A 25,634-nucleotide genomic window follows, 5' to 3' on the forward strand; every position below is an offset into this window, starting at 1 on the left:
CGAATGTGTGTCACTGTTATTTCTCATGATAGAATAAGTAAAGTGATTAAATAAATCTTTACCCAAACAGTCCAAATGAAGAAAATGGCTCTAACTTTTTACTTTATATGCCAGACTACAAACAGGAGGTTCATAATTCTCATCCTATGAAACAAAAAAATAAACTATTACTAGTATAAACTCAGCTGGATTTCCTTCTTCCACCTGTCCAACATCCAGTTAATCCCTTGCACAAACACATACCTACATAACTCACAAACATGCACGAACACACATGTCAAATCATTATCAGTCTACTGTCATTTGATAATACAAATGAATAACTATCTGTTGCTACTATACATGTTTAGAAAGACACCCACAAAAGAAAGCAGCTACCTACGGATCAGGTTAGATAGACTTTAATCAGCACTGATAAATTCACACATGCAACTATTGATTTCAAATCCCAATGATTTTGTAACAAAGAGGTCAATGCGAAAAAAAGCATCCATCTGAAGCTGGACTTCTGATATCAGAGAGACTGCTGAGTAGTGTCCATGAATAAATATTGAAAAATTGGGTGATATTTAGAAATCTTTCACATAATAACACTTTGCTGGTCGTGTCCTCTGATGTATTACTGTTTCTCTTTTCCTCATGTGTTATAATCTGCTAATGGCAAACATCTGTAATTTATAAAACATGGTTTATTAGTCCAACATATTTTATTTCTGCTGTTATGCTCAGAATCTTGTTTACGGGAAAAGAGGAAAGTCCTCATGTAAAGCACAGAATTTATTGTTAACATAATTGAAATCTTAAGAGTTTATTCAGGAATCACTATGAGCCCAGATCTAATTATTATAGAAAAAGCAAAAGAAAAGATAATTAAAATATTTAATACTTCTATAAAGAAATAGTATCAATAATGATAATAATTATACAGTTTAAATTGTTATATAGACACTTCTTAGTTTCTATCCCTTTTCCTGGTGTTGGACTCACTGTTCCCTTTCTCTTCTGGATCCCAGATCAGTGGCTTGGTCTGGTGCTAGGGGTTGTTATGGTGAGTTGTCCAGAGTCCCCACCAAAAAGATGGTATTTGTGTCAATGGTTTATTCTTTCTCACTCTATGATCCACTTGGGCAGATTTTTATAAGTTTGCTAACACATTTTTACACCTTTTCTCATTTTGCATTGCTCTGTAACTCCACGTTACATCTGAATTTACTGTATGCAGTGAGTTTTGCAGATGTTGCATACTTTTTTCTCATCCCTAAAACTAGCTTTGGCCAGCTCCACATCTGCATTTCTTTAACTGACCACTAGTGAGTTGTTTATAGCCATTGGGTGTCCAGTGCCAGACTGTGCTCAAACTCTTCTCACCCCAGCCCTGCACTCCTCTGCACAGCATCCTGCCTCTCTGTCTCTCAAGTTCTCTGCTATTGTGCCAGGACTTTGTGTTAGAACCGAAAATACCTCATTCTGCACAAAATATTTACTTGTCAGTACAACCTCTATAAAACTATGCTTGTACCATTGTCATGGTTTAACGCCAGTAGGCAGTGATAAGCAAAGGTAAACCAAACTAACCATAGCCACCTGATCAGATGAAAAAATCTGTTACAGCTAAACCAAGTAAAAACAAAGCTGCAGGTAGGGCAAGACAAGTTCAGACAAGCAAATCTGACAAGCCTCAGTCCTCAAGCCTTGCAAACTCAGTACAAAGCTTGTGGTCTGTTACCAGCAATGGCAATAATTTATTATAGGGGTACATGGTTATACTTGTTAATGTTCAAAATATTATCACTGAAAAAAATCCATACGGGCTTGCCCCTATCTCACACAGTAAATACAAAGTAACTCTTCCTAGTCCAGTTCAAATAAAATAAATTAAAAATAGACATATTCTATTATGTCTATTGCCAAAAGTTCAGATCACAATTAAGGTAAAAAATATCCATATGAAAAGTTTTCTGACACAAAATTGTGACTGCACCCAGGCACAAACTTTCCTCTGAGACGTAAGTTTGACAGATAATGCAGGATACTAATGAACTTTGTTTTTGCCTTTTAGATAGCTAAAAAAGTTCTCAGGAAAACCTGCCAATCACTGAGAATAGTGCTGGACTAAGATTTAACAATGTTTTGCCTTTTCAGGCATTATGAATAATGATCACTAGCTTCAAAGACACTAGAAACTAAAGTTTTCCTGATGATTTATGAGATTATTAGTATTTTCTAACACAGTTCCACAATAGCTAGAATGTAGTGGGCAGACATCTTCCAAAGTGTTTTACAAAAACATTAAAATTTATGTTACATGAAAAAGAAAATCTTGCATTCTCTTTTTTCCACATTTTCCACTGCAATGCCCCAAAATGTTCCATTTCAACAGTAACAAGCTGAACCTGCCCCCCAGTCAGTTATCTGCTCTTTCCTTCTATGATGCTTTTCATGTTGTCTAGGTCTATATATAATATGCCAGGGCTGTGAGCCAAATTACACTTGGCAGACAGCTATGCTTTACCATGGCTCAATGAGTTTCCTATAACCAGGTAGAATAACACACTAATTTTTCTAAACACACCTCATGTGTGGTTTATATATATGGCCTAATTTCTCAAATATACCTTACTGAGTATTTGCCAAAGTCTGTCAAGCAAAAGCTGAATTATGCTTTTAATTGTCACTAATTGCACAGGACTAAAATAGCATTTATATAAAATAAGCCTTTGATGAAAGTGTGAATTACTACTTTTCCATTGCTGGGTATCACTCTGGATTAATTTCCAAAGGCAACCGCCAGTGATAAGCTCCAAAAGGTGCAGTGTCAGCCACAGTTTTAGTGCTTTGCAGAGAGGTAATATTACTCAGGTTGCAATGGTGTCTGAAGAAAGGACCTGCCAGTCAATTTGCAATATATGTCTTTATAATCTGTTCCCAATTAAAAGAAATAAATCAAACCATGACCACTCAGCTAGTCTTCCTTTGTAATGGTGTAAACAGGAAAGTAGTTTTAAATGCTTATTTTATTAAATACTCCAATAAATGATTTAGTAAGTTAAATAAAGCTGCGTACTGTTCCCTGGTGATTGCTCGTTACTTTTAGAAACAAAATATAATACAGTCAATCCATACTTACATTAAGATGATATAGTTTAAGTTAATGAAGTGGTAGAATAAAGAACAGTGGGTGAGCCATGAAGCTGTGAATGGTTGCAATAGAATCTATTAACAAGACGGCAAAATCTGCCCTGAATTTTGTAGTTGCCAGCACAGCATAGAAGAATCAAAATAGCTCTCTTTAGCCTCAGATCCACATTGTCTGTTATGCTTTTTCTATGCCAAATGTTAAAGGCACCTTGCCACAAAAAAAAAGCCTGAGCCATACAGATAAAAGAAGTTGGATTCCTTTTATTAATTGCAAAATACAGATCTGAAAATGCTATACAGAATTGGACTTCTCAATTCATGGTCACCACCATTCTTCATTCTATCACATCATTAACTTAAAGTGTATCAGAAGTATTCAGACACAGTTTATTTCTTCTGACCCTTTGTACAAATAAAAGACAATTCAGAGATAAAACTGCATTTTACCAAACAAATCTTTTTTCTTTTTTTTTTTTATTGGTTTTCATTTAGGCTTATTTCTACTTCTAAGCCTAGATTTTAAAATAGTATTATCAGTCTTTATGATGTAATGGCTTTCAGAATCGACACTTAATAACAATGAAGAGCATATTCTGGTGTGAATGCATTTCTTTGATTTACATATACTGATTTGGATGTGAAAGAACTTTAAAATTTGTTTCAAAGCACATATGATTCACACTGCAAGCCAGGTAAGTATTTTCTCAAAAAAAACATAGTTTCTAAGATAGCTGTAATAGAAACTGTTATCTATTTGGACTAAAAAGCAAAGAGGCAGCTTAATGTGTACAAACTGCCAATTTTTATAAAAGGTTGTTTTCCATTTACAGAGCATATACAACTAAAATTATTGTTTTCAACTGTAGCTTTGTTTACACCAATGTTGAAAACTGTGGTGCATAGTTCTCACAGGATTGTGCTCAGCTATTTTATTCAACAACTCTATGAGTGATGGCAGTATGTTTTAATGTGAGAAGAATGAGCATCAGCTAATCTTGCCAGGGCTCAGAACTGAGCTGAACTAGCTGGGCATCATACCTCTATTTTCAGAATGGGGGGGACACCAAAATGTGGCATTATTTAAACTTAATCTTCAGGAGTTTCAAGAAATCTTATTATGTTTCTTTAAAATTCAGACATCCATACAGTGTCATCATCTAGTCTTTCTTTAGGTAAGAAGGTATATTCAGAGGGTGATTCATCCCATCCTAAAATCAGTATTTGCAAGATAGTCTCATATATTAATTAAACTTTTATCTGTATATCAGATTGCTCTGATATCCAAAGTCAAGCAGAGACCTCAGATCTACATATGCCTCTTTTCCCATCATTCTTCCAGCTGGAGGATGAAGGACACAGAGAAAGTTCCCTCGTCCATTTTGGGGATCAGTTATCAGCCAGATGCAGGCAGTGAACCTCCAGAAAAATGCTGATGGGTTTGGTAGGTTTTATTTTTACAAATATATTTGTCCCATCCCACTCATAGCTAAATGTCTGGGAGCTTCTGCTTCATCTGTCCAATTGCATTATTAGGTGGCCTGTGAATAATTCAAAAGGTATTTAATAAGGATCAAAAGCATAGGTCACAGCAGATCAACACTTTATATTGTGCATGCAATATAAACATGGGCGGTGCCTTTGTTTAATCTGGGTCTGAAAAATTTGATCATATATTTCAGAAATTTGAGACACCTTAGGCAGAAAACTCTATCTCTGAGAGGCTGTTGTATCATGTCATTGATTAAATATTCAAACCTCTGTCTATTAACAATACATTGAAACAATTTCAGCTACACACACACACACACAAATTACCAACATGATATATTACACAATACCTGTGAGAAGTGTGACAGAGTTCTTTTCTTTTTAGCTGTACTTTCCTGAAATTCATCTCACAACTTCTCTTCTTTGCTTTTGTGCCCTCTCCATCCTTATTTTTGGCCCAGTTTTACAGATAAGTAACTGAACTAAAAAAAAAAAAAAAATTACTTTTTTTCAAGCTTTCTCTTGGAAAAGTGGTTACGAGCCTATTGGTATCACTGCTTGGTGCTTACCAGAGAGGTAGCTATAACTGGCTTTGTGGTTTGGTATTTCTCATCAAAGTTCTCCTTGATACTTCTGTTCTTAGATTTATTACTTACAAATTCTTGCAGCTCACTTTCTTACTTCATTGTGATGTTTTTAAAACTTGGCTACCCTGTACAACTTAAGTACTCTTCTATCAATGATAATTAGTCATCTGAAGCATAAACAATCCTCCACTCTAGGTTAAACTGGTGTCAGCATGTTGTGTTGGCTGGAGCCTTACTTATGTTTGTCTTCACTTATGTTAAAAGACTAGTCCTTCCAACATGCTGTGGGATAGTCTGTGCAGACCTCCACATGCTCACCTCTTTTGTTTTGTTCAGGCTCAGCCTTCCAGAGAGCGTTTCATTGCTAAATGGAAAGTTTTAATTTGGCTTTCCCTATTTTAAAATATACATGTACTTGCCTTCCTGGAAGTCTACAATATTTCACTTGTCTCAAAGGACTCCTGGCAGACTGCTTCAATGTCATTTTTGTGTTTAACACATGACTTGGCCACAACTTCTGTTTGCATGATTCGGATGAGACTTTAAATACTTTGAGGTTAAAGGATCTCTCAATAGTGGGTAGGCATATTGTGTAATTCTCTTTTACAACAATTGTATTTTCATATCTGAATCCTACTTAGTCTGCATTAAAAGATGCTTCCATCATTGTAATAGCTTTTGAGTTTTCTGGGTAGCAAGCTGATTAAATAAATCATAGAGGCAAACTACATTTATAAGAAGGCTTCTCCTGCTGTAAGATCACAAGATGTCTACAAGCTTGATAAACTACATGGAAACTGTTAATAATGCTAGAGAGACATGTTTTTTGGTTGTTTTTTTTCCGACCACTACCACTGGTGATGGATAGTACAATGCAGTCAAACAATGATATTTACTCAAATGCAATAAAATCTTGCCTTAGAAACCGTAAAATAGATCTATTATGTCTGAGAGACGCTTCAGTGAAAATAAGACTAAATAGAACAAAAGTGGCATGTTTATTCCTAGTGCTGACCTGTACTTGGTTAATTTTCAGCCATTGAGCTTTATTCGTATGTACACATATAGCACTTTACATGATTTGAGCCTGGTAAAGAAGCTTTTATACTGTAGTCGGTTTATAAAATGGCCTCAGTGTAAATAAGTATCCAACCCATATTTTTAAATCATGTCCATTAAATAAAATCAGAAATTGCAAAATGAAAACTCTTTGACTTTATTAAAAACATGCATGTCTACTAAACATGAGAAGGCTATGGAGTCTGGTTGTGTGGCAACTCAGAAATAAAATAAAACTATTGGAAGGTGAAGAGGTAAACCTTATTGGGAGGGTAGTTATTGACTAAAAGACAATGTAAGATTCTGAAGCCATCACATAAAATAGTTCTCCTTAGGCAGAAAAATAAATGAAAGGACAATATAAAAAAAAGATTACAATTCCGAATGCTTCAGTAAAGATAGCTATTAACAAAAGTCCAGTGTATGAATTGAAATGGTACTCTGCTATAAATTTTAAAGTTGAAATTTGAAATCATATTAAAGTTCTGCTGAGAAGTTATTGATAAAGGGTGAAGAGCTGATCAGCAGATGTAGAGACTGCAAACATGGCTATTATGTCTTGTAGACAGTCAGAAGCTCACCAGTAGAAAGTGTGACAGACTGTTTTACTGACATCTAGGACTTGACAGAATTTAATTTAAAGTTTATTAGTCCTTTATAAACTGAACTGTATTATAAACAGTGACCAAATAACCATAGTAATTAAACAACAGGTGGCCAACCCTACTCACAGATCACAAAATCTCACTTCCACAAGTCTTTGTTTTCTTGTGCTCACTAGAGGGAAGTAAACATCTGGAATCCCCAAACTAAAGCAAACATTTATGATGGTGAATCATAGCTCAGCAAGCAAAGAAAAGTATGAAATAAATTCCAGTCTTCATTCTGCCATCTTTGTTATTTTTAAAGAGTAAACTTTTACTTGAAATAGGAAGATCAGAGACTTCTAACAAGAGATGCAAGTTAGGAATATATAAACATCTTGGGATAGTAGACCCTACTAGTGCCATTAAGAGCTCCACTGGCAGAGACTCATGTAATTCCTAATAATTTCTATAAATACACATCAGCATTGCTATACAGTCACATTATCTGTCACATGTTCCACTCCACTGCAGCTTTTTGGGTTTCTAGGTTTTTTTATTTTATTTTCCAGATAAATCTGCTCTGTGCCTGAGACAGTGATACCATCATTTCTACAGCACTATGATTTAAACAAAGACTGGATCTAGTTAGAGAATGGTGTTCTAATGCTGAAGCATGCAAGGCAATAAGAACTTTTTTTGCTGGCAATCTGCAAATGTCATTGTGCAACCACAAAGCTATTAATATTATTATTTAAATATAACAAGACAGAGAAGAGACAAGATGAGAAGAGAAAAGAAAGGAAAAGAAAGGAAAAGAAAGGAAAAGAAAGGAAAAGAAAGGAAAGAAAACAAAAAAAAAGAAAAAAGCAAAGCAAAGCAGAGAAAAGCAAAGCAGAGAAAAACAAAGAGGAAACAAGAGAAAAGCAAAGAGAAAGCAAGGAGAAGAAAAGCAAAGAGAAGCAAAGAGAAAAGAAGAGAAGAGAAGAGAAGAGAAGAGAAGAGAAGAGAAGAGAAGAAAAGAAAAGAAAAGAAAAGAAAAGAAAAGAAAAGAAAGAGAAAAAAGTAAGAAAAACTACTATAGTAGCAAAAGACTGAAATTATCTGTCTATAACACAGACTTCAGTGGAGTAATGAAATATCCAACCTAATTTTAAATGATCAGAAACAGTGATAAAAAGAAGGTTTCATATAGGTCAGTTTTTGCTTCCACTTCTACAGGACTGTAGCTGACTCTCCATAGCAGGATATATTTCATCTAATGGTAGATATCTACAGATCAGCTTCTTCTCCAGGCTTCCTTAATAATCTTTTTGACTATTAAGAATAATGAGAGTAGTCAGATCTATCTTAATGGAGTTGTCTAAAAGAACTCTTTTTAGAGTACAATTTTTCTGACATATTTCTCTCCCTTACTCTAAACTGAACCTGAGAGGACAGGCTCAGGTGCAGAGCTCTAGACTGTAATCAAAATTCAGTGAATTAAATTCCACCTCAAGGCCAATTACATATGTGAGGTCTGAATTCCAGCATAATCAATTAAAAGATTGACATTGACATGAATTACCTTGCGTAGACAGTGTGGCATCAATGAGATGAAATTGCCCATAAACTCAACACTCTAAATATTTAACTTTAGCAGAGAACTTATAAAATACATTTTAGTATTTAACATTTATAATGTTCTTTTACTTTCTAATCTGAAAATTTGTCAAAAAGGCCACACCAAAATGGCTTACCTTCCACCTAAATAACTCTTTGTATCCAACTTGTTTCCTGACTTTAGGCAGTTTCATGCTCACAATTTTACTTCTTTTTGGAGAACCTCAGAAGTGTATTGTTCTTGCCAGTTCTTCATTCCAGGGGCAGGATTTTTATGGAATTCAAGCCTCTCAATATAGATCTCTAAAGCAATTTGTCTCTATCAATCTGCAAACTCTCTCTCCTTTGAAGTTTAGTCTCACAGAAGGTTCAAAGCATTTTCAGTGTTAAGACAGGTTGTATAAGGCCATAGCTTGATGACATAATAAATATGGATGTGGAGAGGAGACAGAGAGAAGCAGAGGAGCTGGAAATGGACAAAAGCTTCTTTTTCTGGCAGCAGAATTGTTAAATAATTTCATCTTTATTGTATCATTGCTCACTTTAGGCAAATGAGAAATGGAACAGAAAAGGAAGGAGACATAACAGCAGGTTAAATGTTTATACGAGCTAAGAAATGCTTCCTGCCTTAAGGACTGGCAGCACCTCAGCACTTCCAGGATAGAAGTATCAGAGTCTCCATGTGGAGCCAGTAATTACCAATGCATCTCATATACAGGTCTTGTTGGAACTAAGTTAGATGAAAGACAGATGAGGACCAAGGCAGAAACACTGGATGAAAATGTTTTCTTTAAAAGATAAGAAAAAAGTAGACACGGAGTGTGCTTGGACATTTTATATAAAAGTATTCTCAATTTATATTACATGGAACTGTTATACAAGAGTGAGTTGCAGCAGCAGAAAGTATCACTTCAAAACTCAGTATATGGTAAACCAGGTTTTCTTCTATGGAATTAAAGCAAAAATCATGAGCAGTAATAAAAAATAAGAAGAGTCTTGACTATTTAAGCACGAAGTATACCTTAATTTCTTGCACATCAAATAAATTGGCATTTGTGTCTAATTCTATGGGGTGATGTTTTCATTTATAAGCCTTTATTATAATTATTTAAATTAAACAACAACAACAAAAGAGGAGTTTTATATGAGCAATGCCAAATCATAGAAAATCACAAAAAATTTAGACTGGAAGGGAGCTCTGTCTGTCATGTAGTCCAGGCCCCTGCTCAGAGTAGGACTAACTTCTGAGTTAGATCAGGTGGTTTGGGTACAGTTTGATTTTGAAGATCTCCAAGGATGGAGATTCCCCAACCTCTCTGAGCAGCTTGTTTCCTTTCTTAAATAGGTGCATAGTATGTTCTTTATTCCCTATAACTAGTCAGCATTCTTATTGTTGCAACCTGTCACAGATGTTTTTTGCCTTCTTGCCTCTGAGAAGGTTTTGGCTTCTACTTCTCTATAAAAACTCTTTAGGCATGAAAACTGCAAATAGGTCTTCTGTTAGTCAGAAAAAACATAGATCTCTCAGCCTCCCATTATGTAGCAGTCTCCTAAACATCTAAGTGGCCTTCCACTGGACTCTTCAGCTTGTCAATCCTTCTCTTACTTGGTGACCCAAAATGGAACACAATATTCCAGGTGAAACCTCATGAATTCTGAGCAGAAAGGGATACCTTCCTCTGGTTATGCTTGTCCTGATGCAGTCCAACATGCAATTAGCCTTTATCGATACAAGGACACTGCAAATTTGTCTGCAAACCACCTACGCTGTTTTCGGGAAAGCTGCTATATAGCCACTCAATTCATAGTCTCCGCTGATCCATCCCAGATGCAGGACTTTGCATACGTCTTTGCTGAAACTCATGAGGCTCCTTTTGACTTATTCCTCCAGCTCACTAAGGTCCCTTTGAGCAGCAGCTCTGCCTTTCAACATAATGACTGCTCCTGCCATTTGTGAAGGTTTTAAACAGCATTATCCTCAGTACTGACCCCTGAGAAAGGCCACCAGTTAGGAGCCAGGCAATTGACCACCACTCTCTGAGCCCAGCAGTTCATCTAGTTTTCCGCACACCTTGTAGTCCACCCATCCAGTTGATATCTCCCCAGTTTGGCTACAAGGATTCTCCAGGATACTGTGCTGAAAGCCTTGTTAGAGTCAAAGTAACTGACACGCACTGCTTAACAAGTTACTTCATCATAAAAAGCAATCGTGATCAGGCTCAATCACCAGGTAAAGCCCTGCTGGCCAAGTCACCTTCCTGTCCTGCAAGTGCCTGAAATTGGCCTTCATAAGGATTTGCACCACAATTTTCCCAGGGACTCAGTTGAGACAAGCAGCCAACAGTTTCCTGGACTCTCCTTCTTGTCCTTCCTGATCATGAGCATTACGTTTTCTTTTTCTGTGACCGTGACCTTTGAAAGCAAGTCATCTCCATCATCTAGCTATGGGCCCATGTGGTCTTCCCTTTGCAGCTGATGATAAGCTGTTGTTTTGCCTTTAACATTCTTCACCAGTTCCAAATCCAGACAAATCAAGGTTTGGTCTTCCTAATTCCATCCCTGTGTGCCTGTGTGATCCATCTACATTCCTTCTGGGCAGACCCTCCCTGCTTCTGCCCTCTCTGCATTTTCTTTTTGTATTACCTCTGGGATTCCCCATTCAGCTAAGCTGGCATCCTGCTATTCTTCACAGAGAGTTTCTCATAAATAACAGTTTTATATTACAATAGACTGTTTTTCACAGCTTTCAGTCACAGGGGCAGATACTGACATCAGTTAATCTGCTTAACTCCACTGAGTTCAGTGAAGGTACTTTAGTTGGTGTCAGCTCTGAATCTGGGTCATTCATAGAGTTTTAATCCATTATGATTTACAGTGATGAAATTGTATTGTTCATGACACTGCAAAATGTATTTACAATGTCTTTTACATAGTACTTTGGCATAAGAGTCGATACACTGGAGCACTAAAGAAAGAATATGTGATTCTATGAGGTACATGATTGCATTTTGCAATGTATTCCCTAGGTTGCATTTTTTTGTGTGTTAGAACATTATTGCATTGCTGTGGAATACAAGTAAAATTTTTAGAATACTTACTTCTATTTTAGTTTTAAATTTAATATTTAGTTTATTTTATATTCATAAATCTGTCCTTAATATGTATATACGTGCTACGTCCTTCTTAGTAACAGGGATCTACATATGTCTATAGGCACAGATACAAAATTACCTCCTCCGTATGCTCAGGAAATGGAAAAGAAGATATAGTTACATATTCTGCACAATATTTTTTTCAGTCTATGGTATAATCTCGTATTACTGCAACTGTGGTTTTCACATACACAGTCCTTCATTTGAACAAAACAATAATGGTTTGCAGAATTTTGCAATTATAAATTTAAGTATCCAATGGCATATAATGCATCCTTATACATGAGAAAAAATTTCAGCGGCTCTCCTTGTGTTACTCTCTCTAGCTATAAATTTGGTTCTGTTCCTTATAAAAACATGGAAATATAGAACTTGAAGAGATCGTATTCATACTCACTAGGTCTAATTGCAATCTGACATCATACTAATTTTGCTTCTGTAGTTTTAGTATTATTTTACGCCTATCACTTGACATCAGAACATCAATTGTGATAACAGCAAAGGCAGCATTGTGTCTGATGGGATCAGGTTTAATATCAATACTCAGATCTACCAGTCTAGCTGTGAGAGAATACTGAGATTCTGTTTCACTGTTCAGTGCAATTAAAATCTTTAGGTACTGGCAGAGTAAACAATTGTATATTTTTTCTGAGCCACATTTTTAATTAATTATGGGGTAGGATAAAAAAAGGTCTAATTTAGCTAACATTTAACGTAACTTCAGTGTGCAACTTTGAATAATCTTAGTTTCACAGATTTTTAGACCATCATTTATTGTTATAATTAGATACAAAATGGAAAGATTAAAGAAAAAAAAACAGGGTTTTTTTATTCAGTTCACACTATCAAATTAAGCTGTACAGAATTTTAAGAATGGATAGAGTCTGTACCTGGCTTTTTATGAAACACAAGAGGGTTTCCTAAATTGCCTCCAGAAGTGGTGTACTTAAGTTTACTGAAGCTGGCCAGTCCTGGTATCCAAATATGACTCTCCCAAGCAGGGAGTCTGTGCAGCTATTGTCAAAACCATGTTTGTGTAAGCACTGGTAGCCTGTTAGTTAGCACGAATCTCTGTCACAAAAACTGTGGCAGTACCTGTGGAAAAACAAGTCAGTTTACGATTATCGTCTTGATAATACATATTGGGAGACAGGACAATGCAAAACACAGAAGAAACCTGACAAAAATAGATAGATGGGTGAGTAAATAAATAAGTAAGCTTTGCAGCTTCTCAGCAGTCCTGAAAGGAGAACGGTTCTTTATCTCCTGCCTGTTTTGCTCCCAGGTGTACTTTTACATCTTTCTCCGAACACGTCACGTCTCCCGCACTGACAGTGGTACACAGCACCTCCCTGCGCAGCACGAGCCTGTGGGTCTCCCCGGGGAGAGATTCTGCGTGACAGCTGTGGAGCCTGCTCAGCCTCAGCCCAAGGCTGAACGCAGGGCTTTCTGTGACATGCTATTCAAACAAGACAAATGTTGCCAGAGTTTTGGCAGCTCGACCTTAACACTGTAACCTTTCAGCCTGCACTCCTCATCAAAAAGGACCCCAAAGTGCCCTAAATTCTCCAACAATTGCACTGTGTCCAGATCCATCTAGCTAGTTCAAATCAAAGCAATCCCCACATAGAAATATGCTGCATTAAACTAATGGATGATTTGCTCCTAATTATATAGACAAGTATATACCCAGCATTAATAATCTGTAAAAATATATCAGCAATTTACATGTTCACTAGCAGGCAATTAGAGTTGGGGTATTTCAAAAACACATAAAGAATTTTATTGATTCCTGATGTTTGGCTTTTATATTGTTATTTACAGTGCTTGCTTCAGTTGTTGAGAACTGTCTTCTTTTACAGCTTGGGGGAGTGTGTGTGTGTGGAAATAATCCCCTTGTATTTAAGGTATTTTTGTGAACTAGATGGGAGCATAGTGTATTATTCCTGGACAAATGCCTTGGGAAGAGCCTAAAAGAAGATGAACTATTGACTTGACCCAAAGACTATTAAGTCAAAGAAGGTGTTTGCACAAATTTAATGTTCTTATAGATGGTATACAAGAATATTATGCTTAATTTGTGAGCTATACTTTCATCTTGCTTTCCCACCAACACAAAAGCATTTGGGGTTTCTGGAGCTATAAGTCAACCACCATCACTGCTTAATTTTACATAAGTGAACCTAGGTCCACTAACATCATTGGAATCACCCCACTTGGCTTCAGCGGTGTTTGCAATTTCAGCCAAGATGCAAACTTAGTTTTCCTCTTTGAAGTAAGTGGAGTTAAAGACATTTATACTAACTAAAAACCTTGTATTAGTATCAACAGGTACAGCTCATCTGTGAATAAATAGATGGTACATAGAAATGTATCTATATAAGGGGAAATGAATTTTTTTACTTTACTAACAGACTTTAAGAGAAAAGAATGTTTGGTCAAGGTAACCAAGAGGATCTGGTATGAAATATCAAAGGGGTTTTGGGGGGGTATGGTGGGTTTTGTTGCTTTTTCTTTTGTACTGTTATTTTCTACAATAGGAGAACTTTGTGCAACAATTTTGACAAGCACTTTGAGCATTTACATCTTTCAGCTGCAAGGTAGCACAATTTATATCCTCTAATTATTTCCAAGGTTTGCAAATGGTCCCTTTGTGATAGGAACCTTCCATCAGATACATAGATCATCAGTGTGTGCTAAAACTGCATCCTTGCAAAAGTGTCAGGATCACAATTTAAATGTTTAGACTCAATCTTTGGTAATGATTTAATTATACTCATATTTTGTCAGGCATCTAGAGCTAGCACATTCATTTGAATAGGATTTGTACTGGACTTTGAGGAGGGCTAAATATTATTGTATATGCTGAAATACATTTCAGAGTACTCTCCTCCTTGCATCTAAGTTTTATCAGCCAGATCCTACAAGAAAGATCAAACTTCTTTTATTTGCACTTCTCTTCTATGAAACTGAAATGATTACATGGTTAATACATACTGTAAGGTCCTTTCTTCTACAACGACAGATACAGACATGCTTTACTTTACACGGCATGAATGTGTATCATTAGAATCAGCTGGACTATTTACATGGCATAACACTAGATAAACATATAATTCTTTGCTGGGCTGAGGCTTAACCTTATGTATAAGTCCCTAATTCATCACAGCTTTATAAAGTTCCACTGACTTTAACTGAGTTACTTGTAACACTTAAATTATAAAAAGAGACAGAAAGCAAAGAGGAAGGTAAAATCCTTCAGACTTAGGCAGATGCTTGGCAGGGACAAGTTTACAACAAACTGTTGAATTCTAGCAAAATTATAATAGGATGACAAAAGGCAACATACCTTCGAGCATTAGGCAACATTAAATGGATTTTGCTGCTGCCATAATGATAATTAGTACGTAGAACAGGTTATACAAAAATCAATAAGATTAATAATATATGATTCCCCCTCTTGCACGGTTACAGGAATACATTTGGTATTAATGCTAATACATTTAATTTAATGGATTAATTTGGAGTCAGTGCAGAAGTAATGGACATTTAGGAAATTGTCAGTTTGTAATTCCATATGTTTAGTATTAAAATAAAGTGCCTCACACTGGTACTCTGGTAGATGTCACTTCACAGTGAATTAAAATTGCTTCAGACCTCAAGAATCAAAGAATTCAAAATTATTCTGCTATATAGTCTCACTCACGGATATAATTAAAGGTCTGTCAGCACTTTCATTACATAAAGCCATTTTTAAGCACTTTTTAAGTTGGCCATGACATTTTGCTTAAAGCTGGTAATGGGCTGTGAGTTTCCTGCCCGGGAGTGAATTTTTGTTTCTTATGAATGTAATTGGAATCAGATTATTTTCCCGTGTTTCCCATCCATGACAAAGGGGTTAAAGACCATTGTCTGTTTTTTACGTTCCTCCCACACGTACAAAACAGCTCTGTGCTTCAGTTTAGCACCTTGCAGATAATTAGATTCCATCGGCACATAAGCAAATAAAACAGATCCAGGGCACAGGCTAGATCACTGGCCCATAGACATGTGTACTGTTTAATATACAACCCTGGTATGGTTTTTGCCCACCCCAGCTAGAGCTTTCCCAATATTCAGGGGCACTTCAGGGAACACCACAAGCTAAGGGCAGTTTGGCTGTAGCTGTGCAGTTATGGAGGTTTGGGGGAAAGAATTTAGTCATAACTCAGATATAAACTATGACAAGACATTTGGCCCTAGGGCCAGAGAAGAACGTCATTTTATTTGCCATTTTTTTATAGATGGCGGGTAGATGAGACTGTTTTATTTACCAGTATAGACCTACTCCTAACATACTTCGCAGAGACAGACTGGTCAAAGATGTTTCCATGTGCTCACCATGTTAGCTGGTACATAGTGGTCTAGGACCACTTTAAGATACCAGTTTGGTTTGAGCTTAATTCTAGATAAGAAGAAATAATTTTCCATGGGAGGTTCAAAACAGAGAATAAAATTGCTCAGCTATTAATACCACTATTTTTACAAAATGCATTATTAGTTAGGCAGAGCTTCAAGAAAATCAAAGGGTGACATTATGACAGAATTATTTAAAGAAGGACAGTTTACAGATATGCTGCTTAATTGACTGTTGTGGGCTTTGGAGACCAGAGGCAAGATGAATATATGCACAGTCAACTGCCAAGGAATCCTTTGAAAGGAAAGTGCTTGCTCATTCCCAAGAGAAATCATGAGATTGTTGAGGAGGTTAAAGGAGCTCAGCATGCCCATCCTCCATTCAGACAAACCTTTTCCAGTATATGGAGTATTTCCAGCACTTCTCTCATCACCTTGAACAGCATCCCAAGTGGAGTCACAAGTTCTTCTCACGACTGAAAGATAAGCAGCACAGACTTTATTTATGAGCAAGTGTCATCATAAATCAGGAAATATGACTGAAACACTCACTTTAATTTCATTAGTAGTCAGAGTAATTTTTTAATCAAAAAATTCACAAAAAATGAAATCCTTGGTGAGAAGATTACTGTATCCTGTTCCACCTCTACCCTTGCATAAGAAGGTAACTAGGAATTCTCTGAGAGGAACTGTTTTGGAAAGGTCAACACCATATGCTTAAAAAAGACATTCAGAAAGCTATCAACAGCAGGAGATTGGTCTGTCTTATAAATATACCAGTAGCATTGTAATACAACTTTTGACACACTCTCTACCTGGAAAATAATCATTAAAAGTAATATAGTGTCACCAGTTCACCTAAGAGAGAAGGAAATTATCCACCTGCACTCAGAATGAATATCTGTAAATAAATGCAGTGGCTGAAGAAAGAACCCCAGTCATAGAAGTACCACTGTTGTTATCAGAAAAAATAAGGAAAAATCATAGACCATGCTACTTCTGAAAAAAATAAGGATAGGCACTTGCTTATAAAATTGGGAGCAAAATAACAAAAAGAAAAACCACAAACAAACAAACAAAAATGCAAGTAAAGAAAGAGCAGAACACATGACCAAGGATCAGCGGAAATATAGTCCTTTCCACAGATGCTTTACACCCAAGGCACATCAGAGGCATGAGGACTGAGAAGGATTTAGTAAGAACCAGACAGATAACAAGGTATGCTTTCCCTTCAGAAAGACCATGGCAAGCTGGATCTACCTTTACTGAGCAGTGGTGATGACCTGGAGGAGCAAACAGCAGGGCTCAGAAGGGAAATTCTCCATTGGAGGTTGCTTTGCTAGTGAAGCTAACTGAACAATTTAAGAAATAACAAGGATTTGGCTTGAGACTGTCACTCCAAGTTAATGGAAACTCCAGATCTAGTGAATTATGGACTCCATCTGCTGTGATTGACTCTCAGTGAATTGGAATTAAATATAGTCTCTGTGTCTTACGCAGATAAGCCATGTGTTTTTCTTGCTATTTTTCCAATTTTCACGAGAATACTTAATGCAAAATGCAATGTTGATGTTTGTCTGACATTCTAGCTGATTATGGGGTGACATAACACAGGAAATTTCTGAAAAGAAAGAAGATTATTGTCTACATTCTTTGAAATAGCAGGTACTTTTGCAGTGGTAAAATACCTTCTCTTGCTGTCACTGCCTCAGACTTTGGAAGCCCTCTGGTGAGGAGCAGCAAGACTGTCATAGTTCAAGGAGACTGTAATCTAATGGTACCACAATGAAAGTTATTATGAATAAATAAATAAATGAGTAGATAAACCAGGACTGCAGTTCTTAAAAGTTGTTTTGAGGTGTCCTGTACAGAGTCAAAAAGAAAGCAGAACACAAGACTCAAGGAACCATTGAAATAGGAAGAGGCCTGTTTTGATCATTTGAACACTGACTGTAGCATCGTATGCCAGTTCATGTAAGGAAAGTATGCCAGTTCATGTGAGTTCCTACACGAACTGCTAAATACTGTTTCAGATCTTGGCAGAATTTATTTACTCCTTCCCCTGTTTAAGAGTGAAATTTAGCAGTAAGCATGTAAGTTTTTCCAAGTAATAAAGAAGGTGATTTTGCCTGTTTAATAGTTTTTGAACAGCCTCTTGTGACCTATGCAATCATTAAACAGTCCAGCAAAATCTTTTGGAATTGCAAGATTATTTTCCTTTACCCTGGTCTGAAATCTGCACAGATTTTGTTTTACAGTACACTATGTAGATACAAGGTAAAGCATGGAAACAGGGATATTGCTTTACCATGTGGCTTGTGAGTGTGAAGGGGTCTGGAAATAACTTATAACTCAAAACATGAATCAGGTGGCTTTATCTGTAATTACTCACTATACTTTTCATATTTTGTTATTATCTGAGCTAATCTAAAAACTAACTGAAAGGAATCTGGCCTCCATTGTTTACTGTACTATTTGAATACTTATTTCATTCGGGCTCTGGGATTTAATTTAGAACTATTCAAAAGGGCTTTTTGTTCTTAAAATGTGTGTTTGCCACTATTGAATTCCTCAAGTTGCATTTCCAGAATGAGAAAAAAAATCACCAAGTACATCTGAGATCTGGTCCTGGGGCTAATTAGGAATGCAAAGGATCCACGCAAACTGGCCTTTAGACTTTGGAAGAAAGCTGACGTCAGAGGAAGATTAGGCATAGCATGGCTTCACCCTCCCATGGCCCAACACTTCTAGAAACCTTCCCATCTGATAGTAGAGACAAAGTGGAGAACAGGGATGTAGCTGATGCTGATGGAAACAATTTCATTTCTTCATTTGTGCTCATAAGGAGTTAGCGAAGGGCTGTTCTGCACATGGGCAGCTATTTTAAGCTCACATCATTGTGCTCATTGAGGACTAGAGAACATGAAGAAAAAAGTGCATGAAAAGCATCATAATCTTCACTGAACTTTTATTAATTCAATCTTTTTATCTAAATTCATGGCATATTATAGATAAAAGAGGAACGTTATTGACTCCACGAATTGCTCTTGGTTCTTTCAACTCCACTTTTTGGAAGTTAAAAGTGGTGGTGGCTGTAGGACAGAGACTCAGCCAGCATAATTAAAGTCAATAGAGTGAAGCTTACTGACTAAGGAATCCTTTACTTCTCCATTAAGTTTATCAGGAGTCTACCAGTTTCATGAATTTATGATGGGCTTTTATGCACCATCAAAGGTAACTTAGGGTGTCATATGTGCACCCTAAGTACCCACTTAAGTACTTACCCACTTACAGTGGGTACCCACTGTACCGTGAAAGCAGTAGATACTTTAAAATGTGCAGATTTTGATTCTCAAACAAGTTGTTCTGAATCCCACCTTTAAGAATATATTCTTTTATTACTTCACCAGTTCGAGTATTCTAAGAATGTTAAACAGTACTTTAATAATTAATTTTATAACACAGTTTATAGATAATAAATGTTCAGTCTCTTGGAAAGATGTATCATATGAAACAGCTCAGTAAAATGAAAAGGCATGTTTTGACTCTGTCACAACCCTCCTGTGACACAGAGGTTGGACAGTGTTTTCCTTTTAAGTCTATATAACATTATCCTAGGTATGGTAATATAAATACTACTATCTTAAATAAAATGAAACTTCAGCTTAAGCTTCATGATGGTGTATTCCAAAATAAATTAGCTGTATTGCATATTCTTTCTTAAAATAAGTAGGTCAAGCTATTGTTAAAGTAATACCCCTTTATTACTGTTAATAATCATTGATTGTCTTCTCCAGTCCTTAGCCAGTTTAATGCTATTTTCTTATTTTCAGGCCAACAGGCTGATTGGCAAGCAAATCACACAGCTGCAAGGCCTGCTAATTTCAGCTTAAACTCTGAGTGTTCAACTCTTGAAAATCAGGTCAGACGGCTGAGGTCAGAGTCTGGACTGCTATCAGTTCCCTACCTTCCTAGTTCAGACTGTGTTAAAGAAAAAACTCAGACCAGCTGACTGAAGAAGTCTTCTCTGGCTTTGAAGCTTATAGAATTATTGCTAACATTTTTTTTTTTTTTTTTTTCCCAAAACACAAGGACTCAATTGACTTTTTTCAAGGTGGAAACAAGCGTAAATAAAAACAACATTTGGCTTTAATAGGCTGATTTACATTCTCTGGGTTCACGTAAATGATATTGATGCAAGAGGTCGTACTGAGGTCACTATTATTGAGTACAACTGGTCGGAATTGTTTTGCCAAAACACTTTTGAGTGAAGGAAGATTATTCTGTTTGTACTGAAAACTTTTCATTTTCCTGAAAGTTTCTGTGATGAAAAAATATTTCTGAAATTAAAGTGTTTTCACTTGGAAAATTGGAAATTTGAATTTGTTGTCATTTCTTGTATTGCTTCATTTGACTAGTCAGACACAAGTACAGGGAAAATAATTTTAAAAGTATAAACATAAGAAATTTCTCACAGTCTCTAAATACATCCAAAAGCAAAAAACCTGGGATTCTTTACTGAACAAACCATGGAGACTTTTCAGTGAGAAAACCTAACCTTTTGCAGAGTGGAAATTATAAATTCCAACTGTTCTACTCAAGGTTCAAACCTCTTCTCAGCTTGTGAGCTAAATATTTCATTCACTAACCATCCCATCCCCTGCCCCTCTAGTTCTGATTTCTAGATTCTAGTAATTTACTTTAATTTAAAACACAGCATCACTGTGCCAATGCACAGCAATATGGGACACACCTTGATGTCTTTTAGATCTTCAAAGACTATTAAGAGGGTGTATTTATATTAGGAAAGTTCTGTAACATTTCTTTTTTACAACAGTTTGGGCACTTCTTGTTGTTTAGCTAAGCTATACAGGAAGTCACTGTAAGTTAGAAAACTTACTCAAGAACTTGAATAAATAATAGGCTGGTTAACACCAACCAAGTTTGGGGCTATTGCATTTAACTTCAAGAAATATATGAAATAAGGACTTTAAAGTGAGCTATCTTCCAAGAAAAGCTATAGTCATTGTGGTTACATTGTAGGTCATATCCAATTCTCAGTTTTGAATTTGCAATGAATGTGTTCATCTTCATAGTCTGAGATCTCCATATCCTAAACCCAAAGTAGTATAGGTATAGCATAATTTAGTACAGATCCACTATTCTGTTTGTGTGTTATAATAGACAATATTTACCAAAATGCAAGAGAATATATTAGTTCTGATTAGATAATTCATTTTCACTTCCTAAATTACTCTCCATGTTTAATGTATACACGTGCACTCCTTTACAACATTTTCATAAAACAATTTTTGGATGGGATTGTGATCTCTGTTACTTAACTGAAACTCCATATTTACATCAGCATCTACATGCCTGACCACTAAGTTAACCAAAAGAGAAAACCAAATAATTGCAGCATTTTATTAGTCTTAAGATGTTGAAAAGCACCCCTTTAAAACCAGATAACATCTTACATCATGAAACAAAAGAGATGCTTCTTGAAGGCAAAATAATATGTTGAAAAGGGTGGTTTTGAAGTAACCATTGAAAATAACATTGAGATTATATTTCATTCATCTATTAGGAAGAACTCCTCAGACACTAGGAAAATCAGACTTTCTCATTTTATTTTCACTCTTTCACTCCAGAAGCATGATCGGGATCTAAAATGTCACCTTTAATATTCTTTTATTTTGGTATTAGTGTTTAATTGTAAATAACTCTTCATATTTTTAAATATTCCTGGCATAAGAAGCGATGGATTGAACTTGATCGAGCTGTTTTCTATTGATTCGGTCTTGTTGCCTGTCCCACTGCTGGCCACGTGAACTGCTTCAGTTACTCCAGAGGTTAGCCGTATTATTACAGTTTGCAGCAGTGCTATGGATATCACTGGCCAGCACATTTAAATTAATTATGTTTTCCTGAAGAAGAAATGGGACAAGAAACTAGGCCAATTATTCACTGTTAACCAGCAGAAACACATTCACACTAGTGGTCCCAAATGTTCCCTAGGCCTCTGTTTAAAATTAATCCATCAGAAAATCACATGGAGGATGCTCAAGACCCCCCTCCAATTATTCAAAATCATGTCATTAAATCAGACAAATGCTGGCACTGCAACTCAGCAGGCGCTAATTTAACCCATATGCTTTGGGACTGTTTCTACATCCTTTTGTCCTAGCCAGCATTTATGCAAGAATTATTTTCTTTTCCTATAAAATAAAATTGTATTATAAGATAACGATACAATTTTAAGCCCGGTGGATTCTAAATGGAAGCTGGATAAATATGAAAAAAACCCCTTCAGCTCAGCAAAACATAGAATGACTTCCTGGAGACTAACACTACAGAAAGGAAGATCTAAAAAGGGCCAAAAATCTTAAGACTGGAACAGTGTGGCCAGCAGGAACAGGGAGGTGGTTGATCCCCTGTACTCGGCACTGGTGAGGCCGCACCTCGAGTGCTGTGTTCAGTTTTGGGCCCCTCACTACAGGAAAGACATTGAGGTGCTGGAGCGTGTCCAGAGAAGGGCAACCGAGTTGGTGAGGGGCCTGGAGCACAAGTCTTATGAGGAGCAGCTGAGGGAGCTGGGGCTGTCTAGTCTGGAGAAGAGGAGGCTGAGGGGAGACCTTATCGCTCTCTACAACTACCTGAAAGGGGGTTGTAGTGAGGTGGGTGTTGGTCTCTTCTGTCAGGTGGCTGGAGATAGGACAAGAGGAAATGGCCTCAAGTTGAGGCAAGGGAGATTTAGGTTAGGTATTAGGAAAAATTTCTTTACTGAGAGGGTTGTCAAACATTGGAATGGGCTGCCCGGGGAAGTGGTTGGGTCACCATCCCTGGAGGTATTCAAAAAGCGAGTGGACAGGGTACTCCAGGGCATGGTTTAGGGGGCACGGTTAATGGTTGGACTCGATGATCTTGAAGGTCTTTTCCAACCGAAATGATTCTATGATTCTATGATTCTATAAGCATGGAAGTCCAGCCACCATGGAATTACGTTCTATAACAAAAATAGTCAAGATAAGATAACTTCCTACAGATACATGACATTATTCTGGAAATACCCTACTGAAAATATTAAATGTGTGCCTCCATCTCATCCTCATAGTCACCTTTCTTGTCTTTCTACACTTCTCTCTTCCATTTCTTCATGTTGTTTCTTTCTTGATTTTTTCCTGCTTGGTCACTTTTTTAATATCTTCCCATATTTCTCCTCTGTTTTATCTTCTCAGATTATTTCCCATTCTTTCCCATGTTTAGTATACCTTCCTTTGAAATCTGTGTGTGAAAGAAAGGGACAAAACAAGTTAAGGCTTAACATCATTTGGATTTTTCTAAAATAATGTTGTCATTATGCACAATGCAGAGTGTGAATAATCTATACATCAGCTTCTCATACCGAGACTCATTCCAAAAGGAATATTGATTAAATTATTACATTGATTTGTATATGACTTAGTAATGCAACTGTGAGATTTTTGGTATTTGGAAAAATAATAATAATAATAATAAAAAGCACTAAAGTTTGGGGTTTATTAGAATACTAATGAAAAGAAAAAGAATAAAAAAGTTTTCCAGTGTAGTCATGGCTAGTGACATTACTCCATTGGACATTTACTATGTGGTTAAACAAGTTTCAGTGCAGTAATCCCAAGAGGATGATGCAGGAAGTACTTACCTATACAAAAAAAAAGAGCTGCATTATTTATAGTTTTGATTTGTGTTGTGATTGTGCCAGTGCATGATTTAAGAAGTTTATATGGGGTTTTTTCGGTTATTGGTTTTGTCTCTGTAACAGCAACTTACCATCTGGAAATGCTAAAAGTGCATAAAAGAAATAGGATTTATATGCAGAAACAATATCCTGCTCTTCAAACTTTCTTCAGTCTGGGCTATGCTTTTGTATGCAAGCTGCTCTTCTCAACTGTCATTTGGTTTTTGTTTTTGTAATTGGTCATCACCAAGAGACTCAAGTATGTAATTCTGTGAACGCTTCTGTGTATTAATGAGTGCTTCAGCTGATTAAAGAATAGGCCTCTTTACACGAAATTCAAGGGGTGTATGTAGTTCAGACTGAGATATTTTTCTTCATTTTTGTAAGCAAAGTGAGAATTGTAAAGAACTTTTATTTAAGAAAAATCAAAATGTAATATTACCAAAGAAAGCTCATGCCTTGGACTCTGCAACTTTTCTATGAATTTGACTTTCTTATCAATGTCGTACAACTGAGAACAACAGTGAACTTGATAAAAGGTTGGTTACAAAATATGATGTTTGAGTCCAGAATCTTGCTGCCTCAAGGGAAAAGTTGCCTTAACCACAGGCTTTGGAATCTCATCTCAGGATAACCAGTCCTTTTGCTGAAAGAGTTTTTAAGGTCTCTCAGCCTGCTTGCCAGTAAAGTTCCTGAAGCCTTAACTGGCAAAGGTTTTCCCTGCTGCCTCTACAAAGCATTGGGTGACCATTAGTCACCTCTCTCTCTGATCAGTTATGCCCTTCCTGGTTGACATGCAGGTACAAAAGGCAATGACAGAGCAGACAGAAACTGTAATTAAAGAAAGTAATTGATACATATTTATAGTCATTTCCATAGGAAATTTCCAAAGATGGACTGGCTGAACCAACAGTATGGAAAGCTGAGGGATGGAGACTTTACAGAAGTGCCAGGGGGAGCAGAGGAAACAGTTCAAACTAGTGGAGATTTGGAGGCTAAAAGGGCACAGACTGTGTAAGTGACACATTGCTGATGGATGGATGCATTTGCAGAGTTCCCAGAAAACATCAGACAGAACAGAGAACACCTTTAACTGGAGATCTGCAGGAATTTTTTTAATGATTTTTTTTCCCCCACTGTGACTCACAGCTGGGAGGGGAGGTTGGGTGTGAACTTCGCAGGGTATTGGCTCTACAAGAAGTGTTCCTGCTCAGCTTTCCTGCTCGGTTATCAAAGTGTGGTGTGACTACAAGACCTGTGGAGTCAGGATTCTGCGCATATGGACCAGCACCAAAATTGCCTATAAGCTGGTCCTGCTATGCTAACTTGAAAGTTACCAATTAGTTTAAAAAGGGGAATACCCTGAAAAAGCAAATACTCCAGGTCTCAGTCAGGACAAACTGTAAACCCCTATCAGATGCCTATCTTCCTTCACATACTCTCAGGGGAGGTGTACGTTACTGACAGTCAAAAAAATTCCCCTGTATAGCTGCATTCCCCAGAGAGATCATTAGGGGGAAAAAAACAGAGCTGAACATTTCAGTTGTGTTAGTTAAAACATGACTTAAATGTGCACAGTTACCAGAGCAATTAATGTGGTATAAGAACCCATACAAACTAGAGTAGCAAAGCCATATGATAATTTATACAGTTTTTCTGAAACTGTTGACATTTTTTCCCTCTCCTCTGAGCAGCTGTAAAGCATTCTTTCATTCCCTTCCTGTGCCTAGTGAGATCCAGGAGGGAAAGCATCCTCAGCTTTGCCTCAGGGGACACATGGCAAGACACACTTTTGTGATACTGATACCTCCATGAAGATGAGTATATATTATCTAGTCACCAAAAGCTCCCTTTATGGTTAGTGAAAAGAATTAAGCACCCCAAGTATGCGATTCATGAAATAAACAGG

General features: G+C 36.7%; 1 long non-coding RNA gene across 3 annotated transcripts in view; it reads right to left on the reverse strand.

Moving 5' to 3' along the window:
* Positions 1-499: 499 nt before the first annotated feature.
* The window catches only part of LOC128143526 (uncharacterized), a 37,482-nt gene continuing 12,347 nt past the window's right edge, over positions 500-25,634 (reverse strand). The window contains exons 3-5 of one of the 3 annotated variants that reach the window (XR_008235783.1): positions 23,124-23,289; positions 16,398-16,481; positions 500-668 (exon numbers count right to left, since the gene is read on the reverse strand). This is a non-coding gene — a long non-coding RNA (uncharacterized LOC128143526). Of the gene's footprint in view, positions 669-9,521; positions 13,070-15,873; positions 16,482-23,123; positions 23,290-25,634 lie in introns of those variants that run through there. The other 2 variants (XR_008235782.1, XR_008235781.1) reach the window with 2 other exon arrangements.

Source organism: Harpia harpyja, chromosome 6, assembly GCF_026419915.1.
Source record: "Harpia harpyja isolate bHarHar1 chromosome 6, bHarHar1 primary haplotype, whole genome shotgun sequence".
Classification (NCBI taxonomy): Eukaryota; Metazoa; Chordata; class Aves; order Accipitriformes; family Accipitridae; genus Harpia; species Harpia harpyja.